We start from the raw sequence: 15396 nt of genomic DNA, 5'->3' as shown, positions 1-15396 counted from the left end.
TATATTCATGTGGGGCCATGTAAGAGAGGAAATAACAAATGTTTTGTGAAGAGGTTGGTGTTATAATCACACATGCAGTTCATCGCCTTTACCACTGGATACCAAGTCCTGTGCTCTCGCTGTGGCAGTCAGCAATTTTCCCAGTGTTTGTGAAAGTCAAAATCTTCCAGTGCCAAAATAAAGCACAGAATTGTAATTGTTATACAATGAGATTCTAACCCATGCATGCAGAGCACAATGGATTAGCAGTCCATCGCCTTAACCACTCAGATACCAAGTCCTGTGCTCGCTGTGGCAGTCAGCAATTTTCCCAGTGTTTGTGAAAGTCAAAATCTTCCAGTGCCAAAATAAAGCACAGAATTGTAATTGTTACACGATGAGGATGGGATTCGAACCCATGCATGCAGAGCACAATGGATTAGCAGTCCATCGCCTTAACCACTCGGCCACCTCATCCTGTATTTTAAGTGGCAAATGAATTTAAAAAACTGTAGTTGCTGTATGTAAACCCTTGATTGAAATCAATGAAAGTTAGGCAGAGCAATGGCAAGGCCATGTGTCGATCCCATCGAGACATTTAACAAACGTGTTGTCAAAAATCTTCCAGTGGTCTCAAGTGCTTGATTCGGTTCAAATCCCACCATTGAGGTTGCCCTTGGTGAAGCTATTCTTCAATACCTGAATCTTATTAGTCACTCTAGGATTGCGCAGGGATTCTATATTCATGTGGGGCCATGTAAGAGAGGAAATAACAAATGTTTGTGAAGAGGTTGGTGTTATAATCCACACATGCAGTTCATCGCCTTCACCACTGATACCAAGTCCTGTGCTCTCGCTGTGGCAGTCAGCAATTTTCCCAGTGTTTGTGAAAGTCAAAATCTTCCAGTGCCAAAATAAAGCACAGAAATGTGATTGTTACACGATGAGGATGGGATTGAACCCATGCATGCAGAGCACAATGGATTAGCAGTCCATCGCCTTAACCACTCGGCCACCTCATCCTGAATTTTGAGTGGCAAATTACTTTCAAAAACTGTAGTTGCTGTATGTAAACCCTAGATTGAAATCAATGAAAGTTTGGCAGAGCAATGGCAAGGCCATGTGTCGATCCCATCGAGACATTTAACTAACGTGTTGTCAGGCCGAGTGGTCTCAAGTGCTTGATTAAGTGTGTTGAGGTGTCGGTTCAAATCCCACCATTGAGGTTACCCTTGGTGAAGCTATTCTTCAATACCTGAATCTTATTAGTCACTCTAGGATTGCGCAGGGATTCTATATTCATGTGGGGCCATGTAAGAGAGGAAATAACAAATGTTTTGTGAAGAGGTTGGTGTTATAATCCACACATGCAGTTCATCGCCTTCACCACTCAGATACCAAGTCCTGTGCTCTCCCTGTGGCAGTCAGCAATTTTACCAGTGTTTGTGAAAGTCAAAATCTTCCAGTGCCAAAATAAAGCACAGAATTGTAATTGTTATACAATGAGATTCTAACCCATGCATGCAGAGCACAATGGATTAGCAGTCCATCGCCTTAACCACTCAGATACCAAGTCCTGTGCTCTCGCTGTGGCAGTCAGCAATTTTCCCAGTGTTTGTGAAAGTCAAAATCTTCCAGTGCCAAAATAAAGCACAGAAATGTAATTGTTACACGATGAGGATGGGATTCGAACCCATGCATGCAGAGCACAATGGATTAGCAGTCCATCGCCTTAACCACTCTGCCACCTCATCCTGAATTTTGGTAGTGGCAAATGACTTTCAAAAAACTGTAGTTGCTGTATGTAAAACCCTTGATTGAAATCAATGAAAGTTAGGCAGAGCAATGGCAAGGCCATGTGTCGATCCCATCGAGACATTTAACAAACGTGTTGTAAACCCTAGATTGAAATCAATGAAGTTTGGTAGAGCACTGGCAAGGCCATGTGTCGATCCCATCGAGACATTTAACAAACGTGTTGTCAGGCCGAGTGGTCTCAAGTGCTTGATTAAGTGTGTTGAGGTGTCGGTTCAAATCCCACCATTGAGGTTACCCTTGGTGAAGCTATTCTTCAATACCTGAATCTTATTAGTCACTCTAGGATTGCGCAGGGATTCTATATTCATGTGGGGCCATGTAAGAGAGGAAATAACAAATGTTTTGTGAAGAGGTTGGTGTTATAATCCACACATGCAGTTCATCGCCTTTACCACTCGGATACCAAGTCCTGTGCTCTCGCTGTGGCAGTCAGCAATTTTCCCAGTGTTTGTGAAAGTCAAAATCTTCCAGTGCCAAAATAAAGCACAGAATTGTAATTGTTATACAATGAGATTCTAACCCATGCATGCAGAGCACAATGGATTAGCAGTCCATCGCCTTAACCACTCAGATACCAAGTCCTGTGCTCCGCTGTGGCAGTCAGCAATTTTCCCAGTGTTTGTGAAAGTCAAAATCTTCCAGTGCCAAAATAAAGCACAGAAATGTAATTGTTAAACAATGAGGATGGGATTCGAACCCATGCATGCAGAGCACAATGGATTAGCAGTCCATGTGTCGATCCCAGTGGCGAGACATTTAACAAACTGTAGTTGTGTTGTAAACCCTAGATTGAAATCAATGAAAGTTTGGTAGAGCACTGGCAAGGCCATGTGTCGATCCCATCGAGACATTTAACAAACGTGTTGTCAGGCCGAGTGGTCTCAAGTGCTTGATTAAGTGTGTTGAGGTGTCGGTTCAAATCCCACCATTGAGGTTACCCTTGGTGAAGCTATTCTTCAATACCTGAATCTTATTAGTCACTCTAGGATTGCGCAGGGATTCTATATTCATGTGGGGCCATGTAAGAGAGGAAATAACAAATGTTTTGTGAAGAGGTTGGTGTTATAATCCACACATGCAGTTCATCGCCTTCACCACTCAGATACCAAGTCCTGTGCTCTCGCTGTGGCAGTCAGCAATTTTACCAGTGTTTGTGAAAGTCAAAATCTTCCAGTGCCAAAATAAAGCACAGAATTGTAATTGTTATACAATGAGATTCTAACCCATGCATGCAGAGCACAATGGATTAGCAGTCCATCGCCTTAACCACTCAGATACCAAGTCCTGTGCTCTCGCTGTGGCAGTCAGCAATTTTACCAGTGTTTGTGAAAGTCAAAATCTTCCAGTGCCAAATAAAGCACAGAAATTTAATTGTTACACGATGAGGATGGGATTCGAACCCATGCATGCAGAGCACAATGGATTAGCAGTCCATCGCCTTAACCACTCGGCCACCTCATCCTGAATTTTGGTAGTGGCAAATGACTTTCAAAATCTGTAGTTGCTGTATGTAAACCCTTGATTGAAATCAATGAAAGTTAGGCAGAGCAATGGCAAGGCCATGTGTCGATCCCATCGAGACATTTAACAAACGTGTTGTCAGGCCGAGTGGTCTCAAGTGCTTGATTAAGTGTGTTGAGGTGTCGGTTCAAATCCCACCATTGAGGTTGCCCTTGGTGAAGCTATTCTTCAATACCTGAATCTTATTAGTCACTCTAGGATTGCGCAGGGATTCTATATTCATGTGGGGCCATGTAAGAGAGGAAATAACAAATGTTTTGTGAAGAGGTTGGTGTTATAATCCACACATGCAGTTCATCGCCTTCACCACTCAGATACCAAGTCCTGTGCTCTCGCTGTGGCAGTCAGCAATTTTACCAGTGTTTGTGAAAGTCAAAATCTTCCAGTGCCAAAATAAAGCACAGAATTTTAATTGTTATACAATGAGATTCTAACCCATGCATGCAGAGCACAATGGATTAGCAGTCCATCGCCTTAACCACTCAGATACCAAGTCCTGTGCTCTCGCTGTGGCAGTCAGCAATTTTCCCAGTGTTTGTGAAAGTCAAAATCTTCCAGTGCCAAAATAAAGCACAGAAATGTAATTGTTACACGATGAGGATGGGATTCGAACCCATGCATGCAGAGCACAATGGATTAGCAGTCCATCGCCTTAACCACTCGGCCACCTCATCCTGAATTTTGGTAGTGGCAAATGACTTTAAAAAACTGTAGTTGCTGTATGTAAACCCTTGATTGAAATCAATGAAAGTTAGGCAGAGCAATGGCAAGGCCATGTGTCGATCCCATCGAGACATTTAACAAACGTGTTGTAAACCCTAGATTGAAATCAATGAAGTTTGGTAGAGCACTGGCAAGGCCATGTGTCGATCCCATCGAGACATTTAACAAACGTGTTGTCAGGCCGAGTGGTCTCAAGTGCTTGATTAAGTGTGTTGAGGTGTTCGGGTTCAAATCCCACCATTGAGGTTGCCTTTGGTGAAGCTATTCTCAATACCTGAATCCTATTAGTCACTCTAGGATTGCGCAGGGATTCAATATTCATGTGGGGCCATGTAAGAGAGGAAATAACAAAAGTTTTGTGAAGAGGTTGGTGTTATAATCCACACATGCAGTTCATCGCCTTCACCACTCAGATACCAAGTCCTGTGCTCTCGCTGTGGCAGTCAGCAATTTTACCAGTGTTTGTGAAAGTCAAAATCTTCCAGTGCCAAAATAAAGCACAGAAATGTAATTGTTACACAATGAGGATGGGACTCGAACCCATGCATGCAGAGCACAATGGATTAGCAGTCCATCGCCTTAACCACTCGGCCACCTCATCCTGAATTTTGTAGTGGCAAATGACTTTCAAAAAACTGTAGTTGCTGTATGTAAAACCCTTGATTGAAATCAATGAAAGTTAGGCAGAGCAATGGCAAGGCCATGTGTCGATCCCATCGAGACATTTAACAAACGTGTTGTAAACCCTAGATTGAAATCAATGAAGTTTGGTAGAGCACTGGCAAGGCCATGTGTCGATCCCATCGAGACATTTAACAAACGTGTTGTCAGGCCGAGTGGTCTCAAGTGCTTGATTAAGTGTGTTGAGGTGTCGGTTCAAATCCCACCATTGAGGTTACCCTTGGTGAAGCTATTCTTCAATACCTGAATCTTATTAGTCACTCTAGGATTGCGCAGGGATTCTATATTCATGTGGGGCCATGTAAGAGAGGAAATAACAAATGTTTTGTGAAGAGGTTGGTGTTATAATCCACACATGCAGTTCATCGCCTTCACCACTCAGATACCAAGTCCTGTGCTCTCGCTGTGGCAGTCAGCAATTTTACCAGTGTTTGTGAAAGTCAAAATCTTCCAGTGCCAAAATAAAGCACAGAATTGTAATTGTTATACAATGAGATTCTAACCCATGCATGCAGAGCACAATGGATTAGCAGTCCATCGCCTTAACCACTCAGATACCAAGTCCTGTGCTCTCGCTGTGGCAGTCAGCAATTTTACCAGTGTTTGTGAAAGTCAAAATCTTCCAGTGCCAAAATAAAGCACAGAAATTAATTGTTACACAATGAGGATGGGATTCAAACCCATGCATGCAGAGCACAATGGATTAGCAGTCCATCGCCTTAACCACTCGGCCACCTCATCCTTTATTTTAATTGGCAAATGACTTTAAAAAACTGTAGTTGCTGTATGTAAACCCTAGTTTGAAATCAATGAAAGTTAGGCAGAGCAATGGCAAGGCCATGTGTCGATCCCATCGAGACATTTAACAAACGTGTTGTCAGGCCGAGTGGTCTCAAGTGCTTGATTAAGTGTGTTGAGGTGTCGGTTCAAATCCCACCATTGAGGTTGCCCTTGGTGAAGCTATTCTTCACCTGAATCTACTGTCACTTTAGGATTGCGCAGGGATTCTATATTCATGTGGGGCCATGTAAGAGAGGAAATAACAAATGTTTGTGAAGAGGTTGGTGTTATAATCCACACATGCAGTTCATCGCCTTCACCACTCAGATACCAAGTCCTGTGCTCTCGCTGTGGCAGTCAGCAATTTTCCCAGTGTTTGTGAAAGTCAAAATCTTCCAGTGCCAAAATAAAGCACAGAAATGTAATTGTTACACAATGAGGATGGGAACCCATGCATGCAGAGCACAATGGATTAGCAGTCCATCGCCTTAAACACTCGGCCACCTCATCCTGTATTTTGAAGTGGCAAATGAATTTAAAAACTGTAGTTCCTGTATGTAAACCCTAGATTGAAATCAATGAAAGTTCTGCAGAGCAATGGCAAGGCCATGTGTCGATCCCATCGAGGCATTTAACAAACGTGTTGTCAGGCCGAGTGGTCTCAAGTGCTTGATTAAGTGTGTTGAGGTGTCGGTTCAAATCCCACCATTGAGGTTGCCCTTGGTGAAGCTATTCTTCAATACCTGAATCTTACTAGTCACTTTAGGATTGAGCAGGGATTCTATATTCATGTGGGGCCATGTAAGAGAGGAAATAACAAATGTTTCGTGAAGAGGTTGGTGTTATAATCCACACATGCAGTTCATCGCCTTCACCACTCAGATACCAAGTCCTGTGCTCTCGCTGTGGCAGTCAGCAATTTAACCAGTGTTTGTGAAAGTCAAAATCTTCCAGTGCCAAAATAAAGCACAGAATTTTAATTGTTACACGATGAGGATGGGGAACCCATGAATGCAGAACACAATGGATTAGCAGTCCATCGCCTTAACCACTCGGCCACCTCACCTTGTATTTTTAAGTGGCAAATTAATTAAAAAACTGTAGTTGCTGTATGTAAACCCTAGATTGAAATCAATGAAAGTTAGGCAGAGCAATGGCAAGGCCATGTGTCGATCCCATCGAGACATTTAACAAACGTGTTGTCAGGCCGAGTGGTCTCAAGTGCTTGATTAAGTGTGTTGAGGTGTCGGTTCAAATCCCACCATTGAGGTTACCCTTGGTGAAGCTATTCTTCAATACCTGAATCTTATTAGTCACTCTAGGATTGCGCAGGGATTCTATATTCATGTGGGGCCATGTAAGAGAGGAAATAACAAATGTTTTGTGAAGAGGTTGGTGTTATAATCCACACATGCAGTTCATCGCCTTCACCAATCAGATACCAAGTCCTGTGCTCTCGCTGTAGCAGTCAGCAATTTTACCAGTGTTTGTGAAATTCAAAATCTTCCAGTGCCAAAATAAAGCACAGAAATTTAATTGTTACACGATGAGGATGGGAACCCATGAATGCAGAGCACAATGGATTAGCAGTCCATCGCCTTAACCACTCGGCCACCTCACCCTGTATTTTTAAGTGGCAAATTAATTTAAAAAACTGTAGTTGCTGTATGTAAACCATAGATTGAAATCAATGAAAGTTCGGCAGAGCAATGGCAAGGCCATGTGTCGATCCCATCGAGACATTTAACAAACGTGTTGTCAGGCCGAGTGGTCTCAAGTGCTTGATTAAGTGTGTTGAGGTGTCGGTTCAAATCCCACCATTGAGGTTACCCTTGGTGAAGCTATTCTTCAATACCTGAATGTTATTAGTCACTCTAGGATTGCGCAGGGATTCTATATTCATGTGGGGCCATGTAAGAGAGGAAATAACAAATGTTTTGTGAAGAGGTTGGTGTTATAATCCACACATGCAGTTCATCGCCTTCACCAATCAGATACCAAGTCCTGTGCTCTCGCTGTAGCAGTCAGCAATTTTACCAGTGTTTGTGAAATTCAAAATCTTATGTGCCAAAATAAAGCACAGAATTTTAATTGTTATACAATGAGGTTCTAACACATGCAAGCAGAGCACAATGGATTAGCAGCCCATCGCCTTAACCACTCAGATACCAAGTCCTGTGCTCTCGCTGTGGCAGTCAGCAATTTTACCAGTGTTTGTGAAAGTCAAAATCTTCCAGTGCCAAAATAAAGCACAGAAATTTAATTGTTACACGATGAGGATGGGATTTGAACCCATGAATGCAGAGCACAATGGATTAGCAGTCCATCGCCTTAACCACTCTGCCACCTCACCCTGTATTTTTAAGTGGCAAATTAATTTAAAAAAACTGTAGTTTCTGTATGTAAACCCTAGATTGAAATCAATGAAAGTTCTGCAGAGCAATGGCAAGGCCATGTGTCGATCCCATCGAGGCATTTAACAAACGTGTTGTAAACCCTAGATTGAAATCAATGAAGTTTGGTAGAGCACTGTCAAGGCCATGTGTCGATCCCATCGAGGCATTTAACAAACGTGTTGTCAGGCCGAGTGGTCTCAAGTGCTTGATTAAGTGTGTTGAGGTGTCGGTTCAAATCCCACCATTGAGGTTGCCCTTGGTGAAGCTATTCTTTCAATACCTGAATCTTACTAGTCACTCTAGGATTGCAGGGATTCTATATTCATGTGGGGCCATGTAAGAGAGGAAATAACAAATGTTTTGTGAAGAGGTTGGTGTTATAATCCACACATGCAGTTCATCGCCTTCACCACTCAGATACCAAGTCCTGTACTCTCGCTGTGGCAGTCAGCAATTTAACCAGTGTTTGTGAAAGTCAAAATCTTCCAGTGCCAAAATAAAGCACAGAATTTTAATTGTTACACGATGAGGATGGGAACCCATGAATGCAGAACACAATGGATTAGCAGTCCATCGCCTTAACCACTCGGCCACCTCACCCTGTATTTTTAAGAGGCAAATGAATTTAAAAAACTGTAGTTGCTGTATGTAAACCCTAGATTGAAATCAATGAAAGTTAGGCAGAGCAATGGCAAGGCCATGTGTCGATCCCATCGAGACATTTAACAAACGTGTTGTCAGGCCGAGTGGTCTCAAGTGCTTGATTAAGTGTGTTGAGGTGTCGGTTCAAATCCCACCATTGAGGTTACCCTTGGTGAAGCTATTCTTCAATACCTGAATCTTATTAGTCACTCTAGGATTGCGCAGGGATTCTATATTCATGTGGGGCCATGTAAGAGAGGAAATAACAAATGTTTTGTGAAGAGGTTGGTGTTATAATCCACACATGCAGTTCATCGCCTTCACCAATCAGATACCAAGTCCTGTGCTCGCTGTAGCAGTCAGCAATTTTACCAGTGTTTGTGAAATTCAAAATCTTCCAGTGCCAAAATAAAGCACAGAAATTTAATTGTTACACGATGAGGATGGGAACCCATGAATGCAGAGCACAATGGATTAGCAGTCCATCGCCTTAACCACTCGGCCACCTCACCCTGTATTTTTAAGTGGTAAATTAATTTAAAAACTGTAGTTGCTGTATGTAAACCATAGATTGAAATCAATGAAAGTTCGGCAGAGCAATGGCAAGGCCATGTGTCGATCCCATCGAGACATTTAACAAACGTGTTGTCAGGCCGAGTGGTCTCAAGTGCTTGATTAAGTGTGTTGAGGTGTCGGTTCAAATCCCACCATTGAGGTTACCCTTGGTGAAGCTATTCTTCAATACCTGAATGTTATTAGTCACTCTAGGATTGCGCAGGGATTCTATATTCATGTGGGGCCATGTAAGAGAGGAAATAACAAATGTTTTGTGAAGAGGTTGGTGTTATAATCCACACATGCAGTTCATCGCCTTCACCAATCAGATACCAAGTCCTGTGCTCTCGCTGTAGCAGTCAGCAATTTTACCAGTGTTTGTGAAATTCAAAATCTTCCAGTGCCAAAATAAAGCACAGAATTTTAATTGTTATACAAGGATGGGATTCTAACCCATGCATGCAGAGCACAATGGATTAGCAGCCCATCGCCTTAACCACTCAGATACCAAGTCCTGTGCTCTCGCTGTGGCAGTCAGCAATTTTACCAGTGTTTGTGAAAGTCAAAATCTTCCAGTGCCAAAATAAAGCACAGAAATTTAATTGTTACACGATGAGGTTTGGATTCGAATCCATGCATGCAGAGCACAATGGATTAGCAGTCCATCGCCTTAAACACTCGGCCACCTCATCGTGTATTTTGAAGTGGCAAATGAATTAAAAAAACTGTAGTTCCTGTATGTAAACCCTAGATTGAAATCAATGAAAGTTCTGCAGAGCAATGGCAAGGCCATGTGTCGATCCCATCGAGGCATTTAACAAACGTGTTGTCAGGCCGAGTGGTCTCAAGTGCTTGATTAAGTGTGTTGAGGTGTCGGTTCAAATCCCACCATTGAGGTTGCCCTTGGTGAAGCTATTCTTCAATACCTGAATCTTACTAGTCACTTTAGGATTGCGCAGGGATTCTATATTCATGTGGGGCCATGTAAGAGAGGAAATAACAAATGTTTCGTGAAGAGGTTGGTGTTATAATCCACACATGCAGTTCATCGCCTTCACCACTCAGATACCAAGTCCTGTGCTCTCGCTGTGGCAGTCAGCAATTTTACCAGTGTTTGTGAAAGTCAAAATCTTCCAGTGCCAAAATAAAGCACAGAAATTTAATTGTTACACGATGAGGATGGGATTTGAACCCATGCATGCAGAGCACAATGGATTAGCAGTCCATCGCCTTAACCACTCGGCCACCTCATCCTGTATTTTGAAGTGGCAAATGAATTTAAAAAACTGTAGTTGCTGTATGTAAAACCCTTGATTGAAATCAATGAAAGTTAGGCAGAGCAATGGCAAGGCCATGTGTCGATCCCATCGAGACATTTAACAAACGTGTTGTAAACCCTAGATTGAAATCAATGAAGTTTGGTAGAGCACTGGCAAGGCCATGTGTCGATCCCATCGAGACATTTAACAAACGTGTTGTCAGGCCGAGTGGTCTCAAGTGCTTGATTAAGTGTGTTGAGGTGTCGGTTCAAATCCCACCATTGAGGTTGCCCTTGGTGAAGCTAATTCTCAATACCTGAATCCTATTAGTCACTCTAGGATTGCGCAGGGATTCAATATTCATGTGGGGCCATGTAAGAGAGGAAATAACAAATGTTTTGTGAAGAGGTTGGTGTTATAATCCACACATGCAGTTCATCGCCTTCACCACTCAGATACCAAGTCCTGTGCTCTCCCTGTGGCAGTCAGCAATTTTACCAGTGTTTGTGAAAGTCAAAATCTTCCAGTGCCAAAATAAAGCACAGAATTGTAATTGTTATACAATGAGATTCTAACCCATGCATGCAGAGCACAATGGATTAGCAGTCCATCGCCTTAACCACTCAGATACCAAGTCCTGTGCTCTCGCTGTGGCAGTCAGCAATTTTACCAGTGTTTGTGAAAGTCAAAATCTTCCAGTGCCAAAATAAAGCACAGAAATGTAATTGTTACACGATGAGGATGGGATTCGAACCCATGCATGCAGAGCACAATGGATTAGCAGTCCATCACCTTAACCACTCGGCCACCTCATCCTGAATTTTGGTAGTGGCAAATGACTTTCAAAATCTGTAGTTGCTGTATGTAAAACCCTTGATTGAAATCAATGAAAGTTAGGCAGAGCAATGGCAAGGCCATGTGTCGATCCCATCGAGACATTTAACAAACGTGTTGTAAACCCTAGATTGAAATCAATGAAGTTTGGTAGAGCACTGGCAAGGCCATGTGTCGATCCCATCGAGACATTTAACAAACGTGTTGTCAGGCCGAGTGGTCTCAAGTGCTTGATTAAGTGTGTTGAGGTGTCGGTTCAAATCCCACCATTGAGGTTGCCTTTGGTGAAGCTATTCTCAATACCTGAATCCTACTAGTCACTCTAGGATTGCGCAGGGATTCTATATTCATGTGGGGCCATGTAAGAGAGGAAATAACAAATGTTTTGTGAAGAGGTTGGTGTTATAATCCACACATGCAGTTCATCGCCTTCACCACTCAGATACCAAGTCCTGTGCTCTCGCTGTGGCAGTCAGCAATTTTACCAGTGTTTGTGAAAGTCAAAATCTTCCAGTGCCAAAATAAAGCACAGAAATGTAATTGTTACAGATGAGGATTTGAACCCATGCATGCAGAGCACAATGGATTAGCAGTCCATTCTTAACCACTCAGATCATCCAAGTGGCAAATGAATTTAAAAAACTGTGTAAACCCTAGATTGAAATCAATGTTGGCAGAGCAATGGCAAGATTCGAGGCATTTAACAAACGTGTTGTCAGGCCAGTGGTCTGTGCTTGATTAAGTGTGTTGAGGTGTTGGTTCAAATCCCACCATTCTTGCCCTTGGTGAAGCTATTCTTCAATACCTGAATCTTTTAGTCACTTTAGGATTGCGCAGGGATTCTATATTCATGTGGGGCCATGTAAGAGAGGAAATAACAAATGTTTTGTGAAGAGGTTGGTGTTATAATCCACACATGCAGTTCATCGCCTTCACCACTCAGATACCAAGTCCTGTGCTCTCGCTGTGGCAGTCAGCAATTTTACCAGTTTTGTGAAAGTCAAAATCTTCCAGTGCCAGAATAAAGCACAGAAATTTAATTGTTACACGATGAGGATGGGATTCGAACCCATGCATGCAGAGCACAATGGATTAGCAGTCCATCGCCTTAACCACTCGGCCACCTCATCCTGTATTTTGAAGTGGCAAATGACTTTCAAAATCTGTAGTTGCTGTATGTAAACCCTTGATTGAAATCAATGAAAGTTAGGCAGAGCAATGGCAAGGCCATGTGTCGATCCCATCGAGACATTTAACAAACGTGTTGTCAGGCCGAGTGGTCTCAAGTGCTTGATTAAGTGTGTTGAGGTGTTCGGGTTCAAATCCCACCATTGAGGTTGCCTTTGGTGAAGCTATTCTCAATACCTGAATCCTACTAGTCACTCTAGGATTGCGCAGGGATTCAATATTCATGTGGGGCCATGTAAGAGAGGAAATAACAAAAGTTTTGTGAAGAGGTTGGTGTTATAATCCACACATGCAGTTCATCGCCTTCACCACTCAGATACCAAGTCCTGTGCTCTCGCTGTGGCAGTCAGCAATTTTACCAGTGTTTGTGAAAGTCAAAATCTTCCAGTGCCAAAATAAAGCACAGAAATGTAATTGTTACACGATGAGGATGGGATTCGAACCCATGCATGCAGAGCACAATGGATTAGCAGTCCATCGCCTTAACCACTCGGCCACCTCATCCTGAATTTTGGTAGTGGCAAATGACTTTCAAAAAACTGTAGTTGCTGTATTGTAAACCCTTGATTGAAATCAATGAACGTTAGGCAGAGCAATGGCAAGGCCATGTGTCGATCCCATCGAGACATTTAACAAACGTGTTGTAAACCCTAGATTGAAATCAATGAAGTTTGGTAGAGCACTGGCAAGGCCATGTGTCGATCCCATCGAGACATTTAACAAACGTGTTGTCAGGCCGAGTGGTCTCAAGTGCTTGATTAAGTGTGTTGAGGTGTCGGTTCAAATCCCACCATTGAGGTTACCCTTGGTGAAGCTATTCTTCAATACCTGAATCTTATTAGTCACTCTAGGATTGCGCAGGGATTCTATATTCATGTGGGGCCATGTAAGAGAGGAAATAACAAATGTTTTGTGAGGAGGTTGGTGTTATAATCCACACATGCAGTTCATCGCCTTTACCACTCGGATACCAAGTCCTGTGCTCTCGCTGTGGCAGTCAGCAATTTTCCCAGTGTTTGTGAATGTCAAAATCTTCCAGTGCCAAAATAAAGCACAGAAATGTAATTGTTACACGATGAGGATGGGATTCGAACCCATGCATGCAGAGCACAATGGATTAGCAGTCCATCGCCTTAACCACTCGGCCACCTCATCCTGAATTTTGGTAGTGGCAAATGACTTTCAAAATCTGTAGTTGCTGTATGTAAACCCTTGATTGAAATCAATGAAAGTTAGGCAGAGCAATGGCAAGGCCATGTGTCGATCCCATCGAGACATTTAACAAACGTGTTGTCAGGCCGAGTGGTCTCAAGTGCTTGATTAAGTGTGTTGAGGTGTTCGGTTCAAATCCCACCATTGAGGTTGCCCTTGGTGAAGCTATTCTCAATACCTGAATCCTACTAGTCACTCTAGGATTGCGCAGGGATTCTATATTCATGTGGGGCCATGTAAGAGAGGAAATAACAAATGTTTTGTGAAGAGGTTGGTGTTATAATCCACACATGCAGTTCATCGCCTTCACCACTCAGATACCAAGTCCTGTGCTCTCGCTGTGGCAGTCAGCAATTTTACCAGTGTTTGTGAAAGTCAAAATCTTCCAGTGCCAAAATAAAGCACAGAAATGTAATTGTTACACGATGAGGATGGGATTCGAACCCATGCATGCAGAGCACAATGGATTAGCAGTCCATCGCCTTAACCACTCGGCCACCTCATCCTGAATTTTGGTAGTGGCAAATGACTTTCAAAAAACTGTAGTTGCTGTATGTAAACCCTTGATTGAAATCAATGAAAGTTAGGCAGAGCAATGGCAAGGCCATGTGTCGATCCCATCGAGACATTTAACAAACGTGTTGTAAACCCTAGATTGAAATCAATGAAGTTTGGTAGAGCACTGGCAAGGCCATGTGTCGATCCCATCGAGACATTTAACAAACGTGTTGTCAGGCCGAGTGGTCTCAAGTGCTTGATTAAGTGTGTTGAGGTGTCGGTTCAAATCCCACCATTGAGGTTACCCTTGGTGAAGCTATTCTTCAATACCTGAATCTTATTAGTCACTCTAGGATTGCGCAGGGATTCTATATTCATGTGGGGCCATGTAAGAGAGGAAATAACAAATGTTTTGTGAAGAGGTTGGTGTTATAATCCACACATGCAGTTCATCGCCTTCACCACTCAGATACCAAGTCCTGTGCTCTCCCTGTGGCAGTCAGCAATTTTACCAGTGTTTGTGAAAGTAAAAAAATCTTCCAGTGCCAAAATAAAGCACAGAAATGTAATTGTTACACGATGAGGATGGGATTCGAACCCATGCATGCAGAGCACAATGGATTAGCAGTCCATCGCCTTAACCACTCGGCCACCTCATCCTGAATTTTGGTAGTGGCAAATGACTTTCAAAAACTGTAGTTGCTGTAGTAAATTTTGAAATCAATGTTTGAGCAATGGCAAGGCCATGTGTCGATTCGAGACATTTAACAAACAGTGCCAGTGGCAAAGTGCTTGATTAAGTGTGTTGAGGTGTCGGTTCAAATCCCACCAGAAGTACAAACCTGAATCCTATTAGATTAGCAGATTCAATATTCATGTGGGGCCATGAGAGGAAATAACAGCCACTACACATCGATCGCCTTTACCACTCAGATACCAAGTCCTGTGCTCTAGCTGTGGCAGTCAGCACCAGTGTTTGTGAAAGTCAAAATCTTCCAGTTAGCACAGAATTTTAATTGTTCCATCTAACCTATGCATGCAGACCAATGGATTAGCAGTCTGCCACCCCATCCTGAATTTTGGTAGTGGCAAATGACTTTCAAAAAACTGTAGTTGCTGTATGTAAAACCCTGATTGAAATCAATGAAAGTTAGGCAGAGCAATGGCAAGGCCATGTGTCGATCCCACGAGACATTTAACAAACGTGTTGTCATGGCCGTAGTGGTCTCAAGTGCTTGATTAAGTGTGTTTATGTGTTTCGGTTCAAATCCCACCATTGACTGAATCTTATTAGTCACTCTAGGATTGCG

At 42.7% G+C, this 15396-nt stretch overlaps 12 non-coding genes across 12 annotated transcripts; all 12 read right to left on the bottom strand.

Moving 5' to 3' along the window:
* Positions 1 to 374: 374 nt before the first annotated feature.
* trnas-gcu lies at positions 375 to 456 on the bottom strand. Its single transcript has one exon. It is a non-coding gene; the product is annotated as a tRNA-Ser (tRNA).
* A 1195-nt stretch (positions 457 to 1651) lies between these two features.
* On the bottom strand, positions 1652 to 1733 carry trnas-gcu. Its single transcript has one exon. It is a non-coding gene; the product is annotated as a tRNA-Ser (tRNA).
* Positions 1734 to 3176: 1443 nt separating this feature from the next.
* On the bottom strand, positions 3177 to 3258 carry trnas-gcu. Its single transcript has one exon. It is a non-coding gene; the product is annotated as a tRNA-Ser (tRNA).
* Positions 3259 to 3910: 652 nt separating this feature from the next.
* Positions 3911 to 3992, bottom strand: trnas-gcu. The gene has a single exon. It is a non-coding gene; the product is annotated as a tRNA-Ser (tRNA).
* A 568-nt stretch (positions 3993 to 4560) lies between these two features.
* On the bottom strand, positions 4561 to 4642 carry trnas-gcu. The gene has a single exon. It is a non-coding gene; the product is annotated as a tRNA-Ser (tRNA).
* A 5624-nt stretch (positions 4643 to 10266) lies between these two features.
* trnas-gcu lies at positions 10267 to 10348 on the bottom strand. The gene has a single exon. It is a non-coding gene; the product is annotated as a tRNA-Ser (tRNA).
* A 739-nt stretch (positions 10349 to 11087) lies between these two features.
* trnas-gcu lies at positions 11088 to 11169 on the bottom strand. Its single transcript has one exon. It is a non-coding gene; the product is annotated as a tRNA-Ser (tRNA).
* A 1067-nt stretch (positions 11170 to 12236) lies between these two features.
* Positions 12237 to 12318, bottom strand: trnas-gcu. Its single transcript has one exon. It is a non-coding gene; the product is annotated as a tRNA-Ser (tRNA).
* A 480-nt stretch (positions 12319 to 12798) lies between these two features.
* Positions 12799 to 12880, bottom strand: trnas-gcu. The gene has a single exon. It is a non-coding gene; the product is annotated as a tRNA-Ser (tRNA).
* Positions 12881 to 13449: 569 nt separating this feature from the next.
* On the bottom strand, positions 13450 to 13531 carry trnas-gcu. The gene has a single exon. It is a non-coding gene; the product is annotated as a tRNA-Ser (tRNA).
* A 480-nt stretch (positions 13532 to 14011) lies between these two features.
* trnas-gcu lies at positions 14012 to 14093 on the bottom strand. Its single transcript has one exon. It is a non-coding gene; the product is annotated as a tRNA-Ser (tRNA).
* A 570-nt stretch (positions 14094 to 14663) lies between these two features.
* trnas-gcu lies at positions 14664 to 14745 on the bottom strand. Its single transcript has one exon. It is a non-coding gene; the product is annotated as a tRNA-Ser (tRNA).
* Between the last annotated feature and the right edge of the window lie 651 nt (positions 14746 to 15396).

The sequence above is a fragment of the Oncorhynchus gorbuscha genome, unplaced genomic scaffold, assembly GCF_021184085.1.
Source record: "Oncorhynchus gorbuscha isolate QuinsamMale2020 ecotype Even-year unplaced genomic scaffold, OgorEven_v1.0 Un_scaffold_8055, whole genome shotgun sequence".
In the NCBI taxonomy this organism is placed as follows: domain Eukaryota; kingdom Metazoa; phylum Chordata; class Actinopteri; order Salmoniformes; family Salmonidae; genus Oncorhynchus; species Oncorhynchus gorbuscha.
Note: the sequence above shows the minus strand (reverse complement) of the source record. Positions and strands in the feature narration are given on the sequence as shown.